This window comes from Trichosurus vulpecula, chromosome 9, assembly GCF_011100635.1.
Source record: "Trichosurus vulpecula isolate mTriVul1 chromosome 9, mTriVul1.pri, whole genome shotgun sequence".
NCBI classification, from domain to species: Eukaryota; Metazoa; Chordata; class Mammalia; order Diprotodontia; family Phalangeridae; genus Trichosurus; species Trichosurus vulpecula.
The window spans coordinates 124878036-124896186 of record NC_050581.1 but is presented as its reverse complement, the minus strand read 5'-3'; positions in this window follow the sequence as shown (position 1 = coordinate 124896186).

Genomic DNA, 18151 nt, shown 5'->3' with positions numbered 1-18151 from the left:
CAGTTTCAAGCCCTAATAGCTTTAATAGCTTACACCTTGTAAATGTAAAATGTTTTGCAGATCTTAAAGCACCACACAAATATTAATTGTTATTAAATTTTAGTATAATAATAACATTTAATATAATCCTTTAGGGCCAGTGTATGGGTAAAAGCAAAGAACCTGGAGTCAGAGGACCTGAATTCAAATCCTGCTCTTGACACTTAGCACCTGTGTGACCTTAGGCAAGTCACTGGCCCTCTCCAGGCTTCAGTTTCTTTCTATGTAAAACATGTGTTTATTAGACATTAGCAGAGCAAATCAATCTCCTTCTTCACCGGTAGTGAGTGAGGCAAGAAATGCTGTGGGTCTCCTGGTGGGGGAGGGGCCATGCATAGACAGGCAACATGGTGGTGGCCCAGCTGGGGACAGCCTGAGGTCCCTCCCCCACCAGGAGGCCCATGGCAGTTCTTGTCTCTCTCTCTATGGGTGAAGGAGCTTGATTTGTCCTGTTAGTGCCTTCTACACACTCACTTGGTTCTGTCTCAGCTGCCAATTCAGAGAGTGGTCTTCACCTTGTGGTAAGAAGACACCTATGTATGCGCCATAAGAAATGACAAACAAGATGATTTCAGAAAAACCTGGAAAGACTTACATGAACAGAGTGAAGCGAACAGAACCAGGAAAACATTATACATAGGAACAGCAATATTGTTTGATGAATAATTGTGAATGACCTAGCTATTCTCAGCAATACAATGATCCAGAACAATCCCAAAGTACTAATGATGGAGCATACTATCCACCTCTAGAGAAAGAATTAATATTGTTTGAATACAGACTGAAGCATGCTATTTTTTACCTTCTTTCATTTTTTTCTTTTATTCAAGTCTCCTTGTACAAAATGACTAATATGGAAATGTTTTACATGATTGCACATATATAATTTATATCTGATTGCTTACTATCTCAGAGAGGGAGGGACAGAATTTGGAACATAAAACTTTTTTAAAATGTGTTTTAAAAATTGTTTTAAGATGTAATTGAGGGAAAAATAAAATATATTAAATTTTTAAAATTTAATTTAAGACAACTGTGTGGTCTCTGAACTGGGTATTACATATTTCCGTGTTCCCGACTGGGCCCTCATTGGCTGGTCTCCCCAGTTACACTTATATGTGGACATATCTCCTCCAGTAGAATGTAAACACCTTGTGTAGTGGCAACTACAGTGGCATACCCAGGATGGCTGCTAGCGCAGGTTCTTTTATCTGCCTTACTAGGAAAGCAACTTAAAAGGGGTCAATGATCTTCTTTAATTAAACAGAAAAAATACAGAGAAGAGAAATAAAGACCAACAGACAGAGCTCTACTGCCTGAATCAAAGCTTTACATCCACCACTAAATCAAGAGAGTCTTTACCTCTGAGGAGTCGGGGAGCTCTGAATATACGGCCACCCAGAGTTTCCACCAGGGAATCACAACATCTTTCTCATAAGCAGACCCCCAAAGCAAAAACTCACCTCTCAGAATATATACTCTTTCAGCTAATAGGCTCAGTGCCTAATTAGAAATTAACAAAAGATGTGTAAGCCTTTCTATAAGAAAGCAAACTTCCCTTAATGGGCTCCACATGAGGCCTATTGATGGGCAGGGAAAATCTTATTCCCCGTTAAATACCTCGTGATCAAGAATGGTTTTATTTCTGGCCTTGTACCCCCTGTATCTATCATAGTGGTGCCACATAGCAGATACTTAATAAATGTTTGTTGATTGATGAAGGCAAAGCACGAATACCCAAAGGAAAGACCAGCATAGAAAAAGTGCTTGTCAACCCTCTTTCTCATCACTCCTATAAATGAAAATGGTGAGTAAATTCCCCAAGGAAGAACATAGATTGGTTCTATTTATTGCTTTTTGAATGATCTCCTATGAAGTTACTAGTTAGCAAGGTGTCCAGGCTGATTTGAATGATGTGACACCTCCTTTTACTTCCAACATCACTCTACTTTCTTTTATAAGCCAGATGAATACTATCTTAGAGTATATTCAGTTCTGGACTTAGAGTCAGGATAGACGTGAGTTCAAAACCTGCCTCTGACATTTACTACCTATGTGACCATGGGTAAGTCATTTCACCTCTCCCAGACTCAGCTTTTTCATCTGTAAAATGGGAAATAATAATAGTATCTACCTTCCAGGACCACTATAAGGATCAAATGAAATAACATATGTAAAGATACTGCAAACTTTAAAGTGTCATATAAATCTTATTTATTATTATGTAACCCAAGTCCCAAGATCCATTGGTATGGAACGCTCTCTTCACTGGTGGAGATCAATGCCACTCAAATCAATACCAGAGGTGGGCGGGGCAGGGATCCACTCTTCTTCAAATCTTCTACTTGGAGATCAGCAGTTGCGTCAGGCTCCTCTGGCTTTCAGCTTCAAGAGAAAAGATGGATAATGCCCACCCCACTGCACACTGAAAGAAAAGACTCTGGGAAGAAGCTGACATGAAGGGAGCTAGAAATCTCCATCATGTCTCTATCTCCAGATTGCTACACTAGAGACCTTGGGGAATTTCCCCATAGGTAAGATCTGGGATTCTCTCTCTTAGAAGAGCTGTTATCTCCACCCAAATAGGAGAGCTCCTTCACTCTGTATTACCTGGTGTGTCTTCTCCTTTGTATTCCTTCCCCAGTTTCTGTTTGCTATTGACTTGGGGGAAAAAATGGATTTCTTTGCTACTTCCTATGTATGTTAATCGTGGAACTGATATTTGGTGGGAAGTGAAGCCTTGGATATAGAGCCTAGGGTCCTCCTTTCTGCATTAAGAAACAGTGATCAGAAGTTTAGCTTGAATCTGAAAACTACATCTCCTTGACTAACAATACTTAAGGAAGTAAATAGATATCATTCTAACCTGATACCCCTTCTCTCTAAGAAGAGCAGAGTGGCCAAGCTTCTGGCCCCAACCTCCCATTTCCTTTTCTGGCAGAATTCAGAGAAAGAAATCAGAGAAAGGTGAGGGAGAAGAGGCTAGAGGTGGCTATTCTACCTCCTTTTGAGTCACAATGACACCCCATGCCTCATTTGAAGGATAGCCTTGTTATCATTATCATCATCATCATTGTCGTTACAAATAATAATACTATCATACAGATTCTGTATACCTTCCCTTTGGCGTCATCACCAAACCTGGCTGAAATAGTATCATTAAAAGGAAAAAGAGATTTTTCAATCTTCTAATAGAGCTCTTTCTTCCATGTGGTAAAATACCCACCCTGGTTCAGTCCAGCCTGGGGCTAAACTGTTCCAGGAGACAGAAAAAAAATATTTCTGAACAACAAGGCAGTCAGCGGCTTGAAAAGTAAGATTATTATCCACAAACAAAACTGACTTTTTCTAAAGGGCACTTTAATGACCCAAGTCATCCTAATTATCTTCCTGTATTGAGCTCTTTATTAAAAGCAAACATGCCATGTGGAATGTTGTTTTTCTGCCTTCAACATAACACAGAAAAAAAAAAGAAAGAAAGAAAAGGGAAAACAATGAAAAGGAACAGAGGTGCATGATAAAGCCATAAGGTTGGGGTTTTTTTTCAATTTATTTTCATTTCCTCCATGAAAATCCTATTTCTGTTACCTCATCCTGGCATCAAAACAACCTTGGGTTCTTGAAGGCTATCCCAAGTAGATACTGCAGGTCACAATGAGGTGTCTGAAAACCCTATATTCTCAATAAACAATTACGACCACTCCTCTACAACAAACCATAGATCTACTCAGATCGTCCATGTCTATGAGGAAGTTCCTCAAAGCCTCATCATCCTTTTAGGGATTTCAGAAGAAATTCACATAGCTATCCACAGCAAAAATCACAAGATTCTAGAGCTAGGAGAAAACTTAGAAAATGTCCAGTCCAACTCTTTCGATTTATGTATGAGGAAAATGAAAGCCAGAGGTGAAGTGACTTCCTCGAGGTCACACAGTTAATAGCATTTCTGCAGGGCAGCTGGCTACATTCCAGTACCCCTCCCTCTACTTGTGATATTTGTCTGGAAGGCCATGGCTTCCCTGAAGGCCAAGAACCAGGTGTTTTAAAGGGACAGCAATGTATACAGTGCACTAATAATAATGATAATAGCTGGCATTTGCAAGATGCTTCAAAGTTTGCAAAGCACTTGATGCTTGATGCTCTCTCCCTCTCTATCTCTGCTTCTCTCTCTCTGTCTCTGTCTCTCTGTCTCTCTGTCTCTCTCTCTCTCTGTATGTGTGTCTCTGTCTCTCTATCTTTCTGTCTCTCTCTCTCTCTCTTTCTCTCTGTCTCTATCTCTATCCCTCTCTGTCTCTGTCTCTGCCTCTCTGTCTCTTTCTGTCTGTCTGTCTGTCTCTGTTTCTCACTGTGTCTCTCTGTCTTTCCTCTCTGTCTCTCTGTAGCTCTGTCTCTGTGTGTGTGTGTCTCTGTTTCTCTCTGTGTGTCTCTCCATCTCTCTCTGTCTCTGTCTCTCCCTGTCTCTCTCTCTCTCTCTCTCACTCACTCACTTTCTCTCTCTCTCTTTCTCTCTCTCTTTCTCTACTCACAACAGCCTTTTGAGGCTGGTGCTATTATTAACCCCATTGTAGCTACCGGGATGCAAACACCAGCCATAATCATTCCCATTACATTGTCCCATTCATTCTCACTCTTTGTTTCCAGAAATGCTCCTTTGGGAAGGTCCTCTGGGTGAATAAAAGAAGCCAAGTTGGAAAGACGTGTTATTTTCTCCATAACAGGGACTGGGCTCTATTGTTAGATGAAAAGTCCCCAGCCTGCCGGCGCCAGTGGGAGAGTGGTGTGCCCACCCCTAGAGACAGAATCCAGGTCCCTGAGCTCCAGGGTGAGCCCGGATCTTCCATCAAGGGATTCCATTCTCCCAGAGCCCCTTTCAGTTACCTTAGCCTTCCTACACAAAGGAATAAGCACTAGGGGGACATCACAGCTTCACTAACTATGCTCTTTTTTTCCAAGAAAGGCAACATTACTAAGCCCTCCTGTTGAGTTTTCATCACTGCAGTGAGAAAGATTACAACCAGCCTACGTAGCCTTGGCTGAAGTTTCTCCCAAGGTTTTCATTTCCAAGAACACCTGACCAAGTAAAATGGGCTAGCCCCCTGGTCAGGTGAGAAACAGGAGGAGGAGAGGGGAGGAGAAGGGAAGGAAAGAAGAGGAGAGAGGTCTCTGTTAGGTCTAGGGAAATAAAGATATATCCACATCTACCCATGTTTATCTATATAATTCCCTAGATCTAACAGAGGCATCCATATATCTATATCCATATGTATCAGTATTTCCCTAAGCCTAACAGATATAAAGACTCCCAAAGCGTATACATATATATTGAGAAAGAGAGAGAGAGAGAGAGAGAGAGAGAGAGAGATGAGGTGTCCCAAAAGTCTAAGTGCAGTTTTGAATAGCTGGGAATTAGCTTTGAACTGCACTAAGATTTTTGGGATATCCTGTCTTTTTAAACGTGTGTACACATACACACACATATCCTGCTTGGAGCTCCCACAAGCAATAAAAAATATGATAATTATAATGCTACATAAATGAAAATTTCCATTAGACAGGAGAACCCATAAGTACAGAACATAATGCAAGGGGGAATATAATCGGGACTAGCTTCGTGACCCTGAGCAAGTCACTTAACCCTGACTGCCTCACCAAAGAAAAAAATAAGTCGCAGGATACAAGCATAATAAAATAATTCATTTACAGATTGAGAGTGCATCAATAATGACCATGAAAGCTAACCCTGAAATAACAGATTGTAAACTGTTCTCTAAACCTTTAAGGACTACGTAATTAGAAGCTATTAATTATACTACCACCCCAACCACCTTTAAAAAGTGAATTTGAAATGTCACCCTAAAAATGATAATATAAATATGAAAATATATTAAAAATACATAAACCAGAAGTTATATAAACCTAGCAAGCAGAAATTCCCACTGCCACTGGTGAACAGTATGACATCAGATCATGGGGGGAGAAGAGAGAACTGGAGAAGTTGGAGGAAAACAGTAGAACCAGGTAGAGGGAACCAGACTACGAGTACAAGACTATATTCCTTAGTGAGCGTATGGGAAAGGAAGAAACAAATAAACTGAAAATGCAACAGCAAAGACTGGGGGGAAAATGGAAAGATGATTAGGCAACCTTCAGAACAAAGAAATAGTTCATTAGGTGCTTTAGTGAGAGCCATGGTGGATATTAATTTGACATGTCCTATAAAGAATTTATTCCCTTTAAAGTCAGAGCTAGCACCAGCTGCTGTCAATAAAAGGAAATATTTAGATCAGGGTCAAAGGGAAAAGAATGGTAAAATATATTCAATGAAAGGGTAAAAAGAGTGGACAAAGAAATTCTGGAAATTGGTTTTTTTTATTGAAGCAGTTTCAGTGTCAGACATGATGTGTCCCAGATACAGAAAATAATAAGCAAATTCTTATCAGGAAAAAATTATTAAACTGATTCTTCAGACAAATCATGGAGAACCTTGAAAGTTGGAGAGGAGTTTGGATTTTATATGGTAGGTAATGAGGAGCCACTGAAGGTTTTGAACAATGAGATTCTCTCCAAGCAAGAAGCTTTAAGACCAGAAAAGTAGGTAAGAATCCTTATAATTTATAAGACGTATCTTACACATCTCTCGCCCTCCTTTGTCACATTGTTTGTGTAGGAGCCCTTTCTGTAAACTCCTAGAGAGCAGGACCAATGTCATATCTACTTTAATAAATGAATCAATGAATCAAAAAGCATTTATTAAACATTTTCTATGGGCAGCAAATTGTGCTAAGTGCTAGGGAAACAAATACAGAAACAAGACAGTACAGGCTCTCAAGCAGTATCCACTCTAATAGGAAAAGATAACATACATGGGAGGTTTCAGCTAAAAGTTATATGGAAAGCATGGGATATAGAAGCAAAAAAGATGCAAATATATCTTCTTTAATGTCTTTTTCACTGATAAAACGATATCCATTTATGATTTTGAGCTACTTCACAATGCTAAGGACTTCCATGTTGAGAACTTTCTCTTCTCCATGTTCAGGCAGTTTGTAGTACCTATGTAGAGTTTCCAGGTCACATCTCCCCAAAGGTAGTTCTCTTTGGATGATGGCTATAGGCATCAGGGTGGAAACAGGCCTTATGGTCTGGGGAGCACTATTATTCCCAGGGCTTTGGGGCTAACCTGTTCACTCATGGCAGTTGGCACTGGTATTGATGGTGATGGTGGGCTGGGGGGGTGGATATTGGACCCCTTCTCCCCAACGGTTGCCCCCCTTGATGATCATGGGCTGGGCTGAAAGAAGTATTAGTGGTCTAGGGAGTCCTACTAAACCTGGGGCTCTTGAGCTCTCAGTCCTGGGCTATCTCCACTAGAGAAGGAGGTAGAAGGAAATCATCTTAGCACATGCTGCCTCCTGTGTCTCCCTCAGGAAGCCTTTGCAGCTTCAACACAAAATAAATGTTTGTTGAATTTGAATTTGTTGATCTTGAGATATTTGAATTAATTATCTGACTAGAGGTTGGATTGAGCTATAAGACTATGGTCCAATTATCTATTCATGGAAAAGGAAGGGGCAGGGTTTTCTATTAGATCCAGAGACCACCTAAGTTTTTACCTTATTTTACCTGGGTTCTTTTTTTTAAGGTCTGCTCTAATCTCAGGTGAACCTGTAATAAGTGGAGATCATTCATTCACCCACTCAATAAATACTTATTGGGTGCCTACCACATAACGAGCATTATGTAGAAGGAGGGGGTACATAGACATAGCACATCTCTGCCCTCAGAGATCCAGCAGTCCAGTAAAGGAAATAAGAATGTGTACACCAATAACTGCAATACAAAGTATACTGGGAAAGTCCATTGAAGGGAACTACATAGAAGGTGAAGCCAAGATCACAGAATAACAGGGAAGAGCATAGTGAGCTCCAGGGCTGCCACGCCTCACCCAAAACTTCTCTAAACAGATGAAGAAAATGCATCAAACCAAATCCTGATCGAGAAATACAAGACAATATCAACATGAATCATTTTTCCAGCCCATGTCAACATGGAAAAGAAGCTCTGCAGACACTGGGGATGGAGTCTGGCCAGAACGTAGCACACTCTGGTGCAAAGAGAAGCTTTGCAACAGGGCAAGAGGTCCCAGACCTAGATCAGGTGTTGTTCACGAGAACAAACCTCAAAATCTGAAATAGTTTTAAAAAGAAATCTATTAGGTTATTTGGTAGGGAGAACAAGCCAGAAAAGGAGGTAAGAGAAAGGAGGTGTGGCTCCTTCTTGTCCAGGCTCTGAAGGTTTACATTATACAGGATTCAGACAAGTGTCCCCTCACAAGAATCACAGTAAGCCAAGACACAAGCTTGGGTGGACCCATCATGAATCCTGGTTGTGGTAACCTGAAAAAGAATGATTTGGTAATCCAAAAAAGAATGATCCAAGAACTCAAACACTTACAAACTATGTGACTGGGCAAGTCACTTAACCCTGTTGGCCTCAGTTTCTCATCTGTAAAATGAGCTGAAGAAGGAAGTGGCAAACCACTCCAGTATCTTTACCAAGAAAACCCCAAATAGAAGTCACAAAGTGTCACAAACTGAGACACAAAGACACAACTGAAACAACTAAACAACAACAAAAAGACCTGGGGGAATCCAAAATTCCTTGTAGCCATCTCCAGCACTCCTAGAGAGTTACTGAGGTCAAGTGACATTCTGAGTGTGGACAACCTTTAATTGATTTAAACAGTATTTCCAAATAATATATAATAAAACATTTTTCTTACGCAGGGCACCATGTAGAGGGTACAAAAACAGGTGCAAACTGCAGCTTTGTTATCCACTATTCAGTCCCAAATCATAGATCCAGGGCAGACCAAAGAGGGCATTTGTGCCCAGGAGTGGTGTTCTGGGAAAGGGACGGATGGCAAACCTTAGGCCATGTACCTAATAAGAGTAAGTTCCAAAGCAAAGAGTAGCAGTGTGGCTTAGACCCCGGGAGCAGAGTAAGGACTCCATTCTGGCTTCTAGTGGAAGACTGAAGAGTATCACCAGAAAAATAATCCCAGTCCAAAGGGGAATTTGCAGGTCTGACACTCCAAACCCAAGAGCTCTCCAACAGTCCTGTAGTGGCTGGGTCTAGGCACAATCTACTATTGCTCAGAACCAAACTCAAGTCAAGAACGAACTTGCCAGTGTCACTGGGGATTGGGAGAGTAAGCTCAGAGGGAGTGCTATGCTGGCAAAGTGTAATATCTGCTTAGCTAAGAGGCACTTGGTTTAAATATCCATTTTCAAGGATATAAATGTGATGTCATGATGAAAATTCAAATGACTCTCATCACATTTTGATCCATCTGTACACAAAACAAAATGAAAAGAAATCCGTTTGACTCACTTGTATAAAATCCCTGCTTATTACACAAAATGAATTAAAGGTGCTTCACAGGAGAACCAAATGAGCCAGTCGATGATTAAAGGAATGGGCCCTTTTATTTGAACGTTTAAGGAAAGATTATTTGGCTTAACTGGAGCCAGCCAAGGAAGCACGGCAGGAGAGGCCGGGGCAACGAGAGTCACAGATATGGAACTACAAGGAACTCAGACCTTCTAGCTCAACAATCCCATTTTACAGATAAGGAAACTGAGTCCCGGGGCAGTTAAGTGACTTGCTATGGTCACAGAGATAGTAAGAAAAGAGTACTAAGGCAGCATTTGCCTCCATCCACCTGTAACTGGGGCAGAATTTGACACCTCCAAAATAAGGTAGTCTACCAACTGCTCCACACACTGGGGCTGGGTCTAATACCTCCAAAGTGAGCTTGAGAGGGCCAAGGAAAGAATACCACCAAGGCTGTCTTCGAGAAGCCACACGCATGATAATAATAGCTGATATTTAGATATTGTTTCAGGCTTTGAAAAGTGTTCTCTCTCTCTCTTTTTTTAATATGTACGTATATGTGAGTGTATATATATATATATATACACACATACAAATTTATTTGTAGTTGTTCAGTCATTTCAGTCATGTCTGACTCTTTGTAACTGTATTTGCAGGTTTTTTGACAAAGATACTAGAGGTTTGCCATTTCCTTCTCCAGCTCACTTTCCAGAAGAGGAAACCGAGACAAACAGGGTTAAGGGACTTTCCCAGGGTCACACAGCTAGTAAATGTGTGAGACAGGATTTGAATTCAGGTCTTCTTGACTCCAGTGTGGGTACTCTATCCACTGAGCTACCTAGCTGCCCCATACACACACACACACACACACACACAGGTGTATGTGTATATTAAGCATATACATATGTGTGTACATATAGGCACATATATATTTATATATATGAACATCCATGAAATATTATTTGAACCTCCCAACAACCCTGTGAAGGAAATGCGACCATTATTTCCATTTTACAAATAAGGAAAGTGATGCTAAGAGGTTAAGTGACTTGTCCAGGGTCATACTTCTAGGGAAGTGACTGAACTGGGACTAAAACTAGGTTTTCCCACCCCACACTGCCTCCATTAATGGTCATTAGGCCATAGCAAGGCGAGAGCATCTGTGATGATCCGAGAGGCTATTCCCAGGACTTAGAATATTACCATATCAAGGCTTGCTGATGCTCATAGCAATGGACAATTCCCAGCCCTCTGTTCTAGTTAAGAGAAGGAAACTGAATTCCATTCACCCTTTCCCTGCCTCAGGGTGAAGTCCATGTGCCAAATCTTGCCCCCCATGTCAGCACTTTCCACTGAGTCTCTTTGCGGGAGAGGAAACAACAAATGAGGAGGAACAAAGATGGCGGCCACTTCTACAATCATGCATAATGACATAGGTTCATGTAGCCATTTAAAAAAGTTTTAAATTATATATGACCAGAATGTTACTTATTTTGAGTCAGTAAAAGTGAGATCATAAAGCAAAAACTAGGAAATTGACTCACGCTTTGCCCCAGGATGTCAACATTCCTCCCCACAGCTTTATCATGCTTCACTGGCCTGTATTTTTCAACACAACTGCTCCTGCCCCCTCCTCCAGCCCTAGGCTGCCACCCTTGGAATCCCACCACAGTGTTACTCCTCTCCCAGTGTCTGCCTTTGCCCATCACCATTCCCTCCCACATCTCCTCCTGAGGCTTGAGGACCACAGGATGCCTATCAATAAGACCACAGGGGCTGGAACCAGGCTCTCTAGGGACAAGCTACCTTCCTCCCAATAATAGCACACCCAGGAAAAACTGTTTTCTGTGCCCCTACTCCCACTACAATTAACTGAATCTGCCCTACATAGGAGAATTCCTAATTATGGCTCTGAAAATCCAGCTTACAAAACACAATTAGAGCTCTTAAATGAGCTAAAAATTATAAATATGTGGGTTACAAATTTTAATGGAGAACAATTCTTTACACAAGTGAATCATACTATGAAGACTGAATTGCCTATCCCCATCACATTTGGTTCACCTGGAGGTCATTTTTCAAAGGCTCCATCACCAATTAACCACAGTGATAAGTTTTTGTTCTCACTTCCTTCTATTTCTTTTCTTTTACCACTAAAGGAGAAGGATTTGATTCCAATGAAAAATTACTTCAAAGTTATCCTGTTATATTTCAAGCTGTCTGGGCTTCAGTTAAGTAGCATTTACTCAAATTTTGTAATGCTAGACACTCCAAATTATCAAATTTGGAATTGTGGTTATATGCTCCATTTGCCAAGAAAAGAGAACACCATTCTCTAATGCTTGTTTTAAAGTCTGCCAAATGAAAGTCAAATTCAAGTCTAGCTTTTGTAGTATTATAATCTGATCCTTTATCCTATCATTCTTTTCAAATTAAATTCTATTTTTTTTCAATTAAGCAAAAATCTCTTCTACATATCCCTCTCTACTGAAAATTTTAAAAAAATAAAGATTTTAACAGCTATGCATTATCAAGCAAAACAAAACATTGACCATGTCCAAAAACTGCATGCCTCAGTCTACCCTCTGAATCCATCACCTCTCTGTCAGGAGGCAGGCGGCATGTTTTAGCATAAGTGCCCTGCAATCGTTGTTAGTTATTGCATTAATTATAGTTCTTAGGTCTTTCAGATTTGTTTGTTTTTACAGTATTATTACTACTGTATAAATTGTTCTCCTGGTCTGCTCATTTCACTCTACATCAGTTCATACAAGTCTTCCCCAGTTTCTCTGAAACCATTCTCTTCACCATTTCTTACAGCATGTTAGTATTCCATCACATTCAATACCATAACTTGTTCAGCCTTTCCCCAATGGATGGGCACTCTCCCACCCTCAACAACTCTGCCCCAAACCTCATGCAGAGCAGGATATTCATCTTCACCAATGAGAAGAAAGTCCCATACAAGTGGACTTTGGGAGTTGAGTTACATATAAATAAACACACCTGCCCTATGCCAAGAGCAAGAAAATCATCTCTTCACATTTGGCCATATCTATTTCTATGCAACAAATGAGTGTGTGCCCAGAAATGACAGGATGTCCCTTCAGGAACATTGGGTAAGTGAAAGTAGTATGTCCTGCAAATGAACAATCAATTACCCAACACTCTTTTCTTTCTTTCTTTCTTTCTTTCATTCTTTCTTTCTTTTTTTTTTTTTTTTTTTTGCTCATGGTTCAACTAAAAATACCCGTCCAATAGCTCTTATTTGAAACTTTGTCTGTTACTCATTGGCTTTTCTCCCCTGACCCCAATGGCCATTTCCTGTTCTTTCCAGAGTTATTTCTGTCACTCAAATCTCAAAGTCAGTCAGTCAGTCAATTAACATTTATTAAGCACCTACTATGTGCCAGACACTATGCTAAATGCTAAAGGTACAGAAAGAAGCAAAAGACAATCCCTGCCCTCTAGGAGTTCACAATCTAATGAAGAAAAAAGCAAGCAAACAAGCCATATACAGGATAAATGGAAAATAAGAAAGGGACGGCAGTAGAATTAAGAGAGGTTGGAAAAGGCTTCCTATAGAAAGTGGAGTTTTAGTTGGGACTTAGAGGAAGCTAGGAAAATCAGCAGGTAAAGCTAAGAAGGGAGAGCTTTCCAGGCATGGGAGACAGGCAGGAAAAATGCCTGGAGCTGAGAGACAGAGTATTCTGTTGGTGGGACAGCCAGAAAGCCGGTGAAATTCCAAATACATTTTAGTTGATCCTGGGGGTGTAAAAATGATAATAATAACAACAAGCATTTATATAGCATTTACTATGTGACAGGCACCATGCTAAGCCCTCTATAAATATTGTCTAGTTTGATCTTCACGATAACCTTGGGAGGTAAGTGTGCAGGGAGCCATTGAAGTTTATTGAATAAAACAGTAACATGGTCACACTTGTAGTCCAGTAAAATCGGTTTAGTGGCTGAATGGCCGATGGACTGGAATAGGGAGAGACTTGAGGCAGGCACACCCACTGGCAGGTTATTGCAATAATTCAGGCATGAGGAGATGAGGGTCTGCCCCAGAGCAGGAGCAGTGTCAGAGGAGAGAAAGTGAAATCAACAGGTCTTCCCACCCTTTCCAAAGGGAGAAAAAGAAAAAAGAAAGAGAAGGAAGTATTACTGGCTCCAGACCTAAGAGTCCTAAATAATCCCAGAAAAGCATGTTTTCTGTGTGATTCGATCACATCACCTCGGCCACAGGGGTCCCATGCTGACCAATTCATGGAGGCTGCTCTCTTCCACTCCCTTCCCCCAAGGTTCCCACTCTCCAGGTCCTAAGGCTACTCTCTGCCACTGCTGTTCCTACTGTCCCTCTTCTCCTCCAACTCTTGTGGCTTCTCAGCTTTTCTCCCCATAATCCCTTAGGATGAGAAGGTGGGTCTATGAGTCCCATTACACCCCCCTATCTGAAAGTTCCAAGGACAAGGCAAAACTCTCCTTGTGTCAAGGAGGGGAACCCTCCGGGATTTCCACCCTACAGGTACGCATTCAGCTCCAGCATCCTGGTCTCCTTGGCAATACCTGGAAGGATATGGCCAAGATAATGCAACATTCTATTTTTTTAAATTTTGTTTTCCATTATAAACTTAACAGACTTCAACAAGCATGAACATTTCAAGAAACAAAGAACAGAAAAAGGACTATATATGAAACTGAGAACTTCTGTTACATTTGGTTTATTTTAAAATACATAGTCATCGTATACTGTATTAAATTAAAGATTAAAAGTCTTACTGTATCCCCTTCTGAATTGCTTTCTGCTCTCTTCTGCATTTTTTATTGCTCAGTTGATACTATTTCATTTTTTTCTTCCTTTTTGCATCAATTCCATTACTCAACAACTTCATGAATTTTCTTTTGGCCATAAAGCTGTATCCTAAATAATAAAAGGGGTTGTAATCTGAGTCAAGGGGGCAATGAAGACTCTTTTGATGGATTGAAGTATTATTACAGCTGCTTCCCCTTTCTTCTAATGATCAAAATACATGTTCCCCCAGCATTGCCCTTTCTTCCTATCATGTGAATACATCCCAGATGTCACCTTTCTCCATTGCCCATAGTATAAGTTTAAGACTAAGCAATTCCACAATTACCCTCTGAGCAGCTGTCATATGACTCCCATACAATGCTAGGAGCTAAAGGGGAGAAAAGGGAAGATAAAATACTCTCTCTCTCTCTCTCTCTCTCTCTCTCTCTCTCTCTCTCTCTCTCTCTCTCTCTCTGTGTATCTTTGTCTCTCTGTCTCTCTATCTCTCTCTCTCTCTGTCTCTCTCTCTGTCTCTGTCTCTCTGTCTCTGTCTCTCTCTCTCTGTCTCTCTCTCTCTCTTTCTCTCTTTCTCTCATTCTGGGGGGTTTAGGGTATCACTGGGGAAAGGGCCATACGCATACTGAACTGATAACATTCTAAGCCCCTAAGAGATTGAGTCTGTCAGGATTACTGGAATATATATTTCATGCCAAAAGGAGTAGAAACAGGAAAGACACATATGACTCAGATATGTAAGAGGCCTTAGAGATCATCCAGACTAACCTCCTTATTTTAAACATGAGGGAACGGAGCCCCAGAGAGGTAAAGAAACTTGTCCAAGGTCACACAGCCAGTAAATGGAAGAACTAGGAATCAAACCAGGTTTCCTGACACCAAAAGATAATGGTAGGGTTTTTCCCACTATTAAGCTACAGGATCAATCTGTATGGGATGAAGTGGTCAGAAAAGGATTCATGGAGGAGGTTAGAATTGGTCTAGGAACAGAAGATCATAACATTTCCCTCCCTGCCAAAACCACCATCAACCCACTCTCCCACCCCAATTTCCCCTAGTTTCAAAGGGGCTTCTCAGCTATAAGATGACAGCAAGGGACACCAAGTAACACATGCCCAAATGCTCAGCTTGGTTCCTTTTACTGAGCATTTGGGCATGTGTTACTTGGTGTCCCTTGCTGTCATCTTATAGCTGAGAAGCCCCTATGGAGCACAGCAAGCACGCCAGGCCCTTCTATACTCCACTATCTCCCAAAGTCTGTCCAAAGCCTGTTCATTGTTTCCACGACACTATGTATCCATCTCTTTCTCTGCTGTCCCCTTTTCCTTTTGCCTTAAGTCTTTCCCAACATCGGGGTTCTTTCCAATGAATCCTGTCTTCTCATGATGTGGCCAAAGCATTTAAGCTTCAGCTTCAGTATTTAACCTTCCAGGGAACAGCCTGAATTAATTTCTTTAAGTACTGACTGATTTCACCTCCTTGCTGTCCAAGGTACTCCCAAGTCTGCTCCAGCACCATGACTTGAAAACTTCTTTTCTGCGGCTCTCGGGTTTCGTTACAGTCCATAGCCCTTGCCATAAAAGACTACAACCAGAAGACAAGACACAATACATACCTTTCCCATTCTTGGGACCATTACTACACTCTAACTGCGCAATAAAATGCTGTGTGACCTGATCTGGGCCTACCACCTTGTGGCAGTATTAGGTATTGCAACCACCTGATTAGTAAGCGCCTCTTGTTTGCCCAGCAGCTCCTGATACACTTGTTCCACTGAAATATCAATCCAGAGCTGGGCATCTCTCCCTCGGAAAGTCTATCACTCTGTGATCAGATGGATAAAGAAACAGGAAATATGTAGAGAAAGTAGAACAAGATTACTGATCTCCTTTCACTCACTCCTACCTCCAGTCCCCAGGTCTGTCTCTTAAGGAAGAGGATATTTAGAAGAAATCAGGGAAATCCATCAGTCAAAAGGATGTTAGAAATTATCTTTTGAAGTAGGCCAAAGTTCGTTACCCACCCTAGTTATGGCTCCGATGTTTCCTGTCACTGATCACCAAGTCCTTACCTCCCCCAGTTAAAATTCCCTATTCTTTCAACTCATGCTTTCAAGTCTTCCCCATCTATTCTGGCTGTCACCTTCTTCTGGACCTGCTCCAGTTTATCAATTTTCTTCTTAAAAATATAATACCCAGAACTAAACACAATACTCCCTTTCCCTTGACCTTCAGCTCTTCCTGCCATGCTCGTTGACAGCCTTGGATCATCCTGCCATCTGTGTTCCTAGGTCACAGAATGATGCTAAAAGAACATGAAGAACCAAGTAAGACTTGCCTCTTATAGATTGTGGTTTTACACATTCAACAGCATCTAAATTCTCCTCCATACTCCTTGTTGTTATCTCACAAGGGATATCCAAAATTGCTATTTGAATGACTGGATAAGGAAAGGAGGGGTACACAAAATATCTCTAACATCCATCCCCCACATAATCAGAGCTGGAAGGAACTTCAGAAGATATCTGGTCCAATCATCCCATTTTTACAAAGGAAGAAACTGAGACCCCAAAATGGTCAGTCATTAGTCCAAGTCACACAGGTAGTAAGTGGAAGAGGGAGGATTTGAGCCCAGGTCTTCCAACTCTAAAGTCAAAGCTCTTCCTTCTCCATGAGGCATTTCTTCCTTTCTATTCCCACTACCAGCACCCTAGTCAGTTCTTTACCAACTAGTACTTCAAAAATCTGTAATTTGGTCATTTTAGATACTTCCTTCACCTATGTATGTCATGACCCCTCTACAATTTAGTTGATCATCTCTTCTCTTTATTGAAACAGCAAGTGTTTATTAATTCCATGTCTACCTAATCTCTTATTGGAGTCAGTGACCCATATGACAATGAACAGATTGATAAGAAGTATGTCATTCTTTATAATTATTTATGTATTTTTTACACACACATTTTCCAGTATATCATCTTGTTCCTCACCTAAAATGACAGAAAAAATGTCACTTGTGACAAGAAAATCAAAGCAATCACATCTGACAACATATGAAACATTTCTCACCCAGAGGAACCCACAGCTTTTCTCAGAGGAGGGATATGTGGTCATCTTCTGTTCTCTGAAACCAACATTGTTCATTACAATTTACTAGAGTCTCATTGTTATCTTTTGTGGTTTTTAAATCTAAATTATTGTAGTCATTGTGTCTATTTTCCTTTTGGTCTTGCTTTGTTCCTTCCATCATTGACCAGGCTGGGCAGGACATAGGGAAGCCGGCTCCAGGAGAATGTCCATCTGAGTCACCTGGCTCCCCTAGAGAGGCCTCAGTCTTTCCTGTGGTTCTCTTTACTTGTGCTCCCTATTGCCTTAGGGATAAAAATAAAGACTCTTCAGCTTGGGATTCAAAGCTAATTTTTTTATCTCTATACTCCGCATTTTATCTGCCACTTCCACAGCTTTGCCCAAGGTGTCCCTTCCTCTCCACCTCTACTTCTCAAAACCCCTAGGGGCCCCTTTCAAATTCAATCATCACTTCTATGTAAAGGAAGAGATCTTTCCTGATCTCCATCCTTCCTCAAATCATCCTGTTTTTACTCATCTTGTCCCTAGGCTAAGAGCTGAACAGGACTTAGAAGCCATTTAGTCATAGGATTATAAATTTGAAACTGAAAGAAAATTTAGAGATCATCTGATTCAATCCCTTTTTTCAAATGAGGAAACTGAGACCCAATGTGGTGAGACAACATCCCAAAGTCTCACATGTAGTAACAGACCCAAAACTGGATAGAGTGCTATTTCCTTGAGGACAGGGGTTGTTTCATGTGTGTCTTTGTATCCTTAGAACCCAGCTCAGTGATCTCTGAATTCCCACTGAGGAAACTCCTTCAAGCAATGTAGG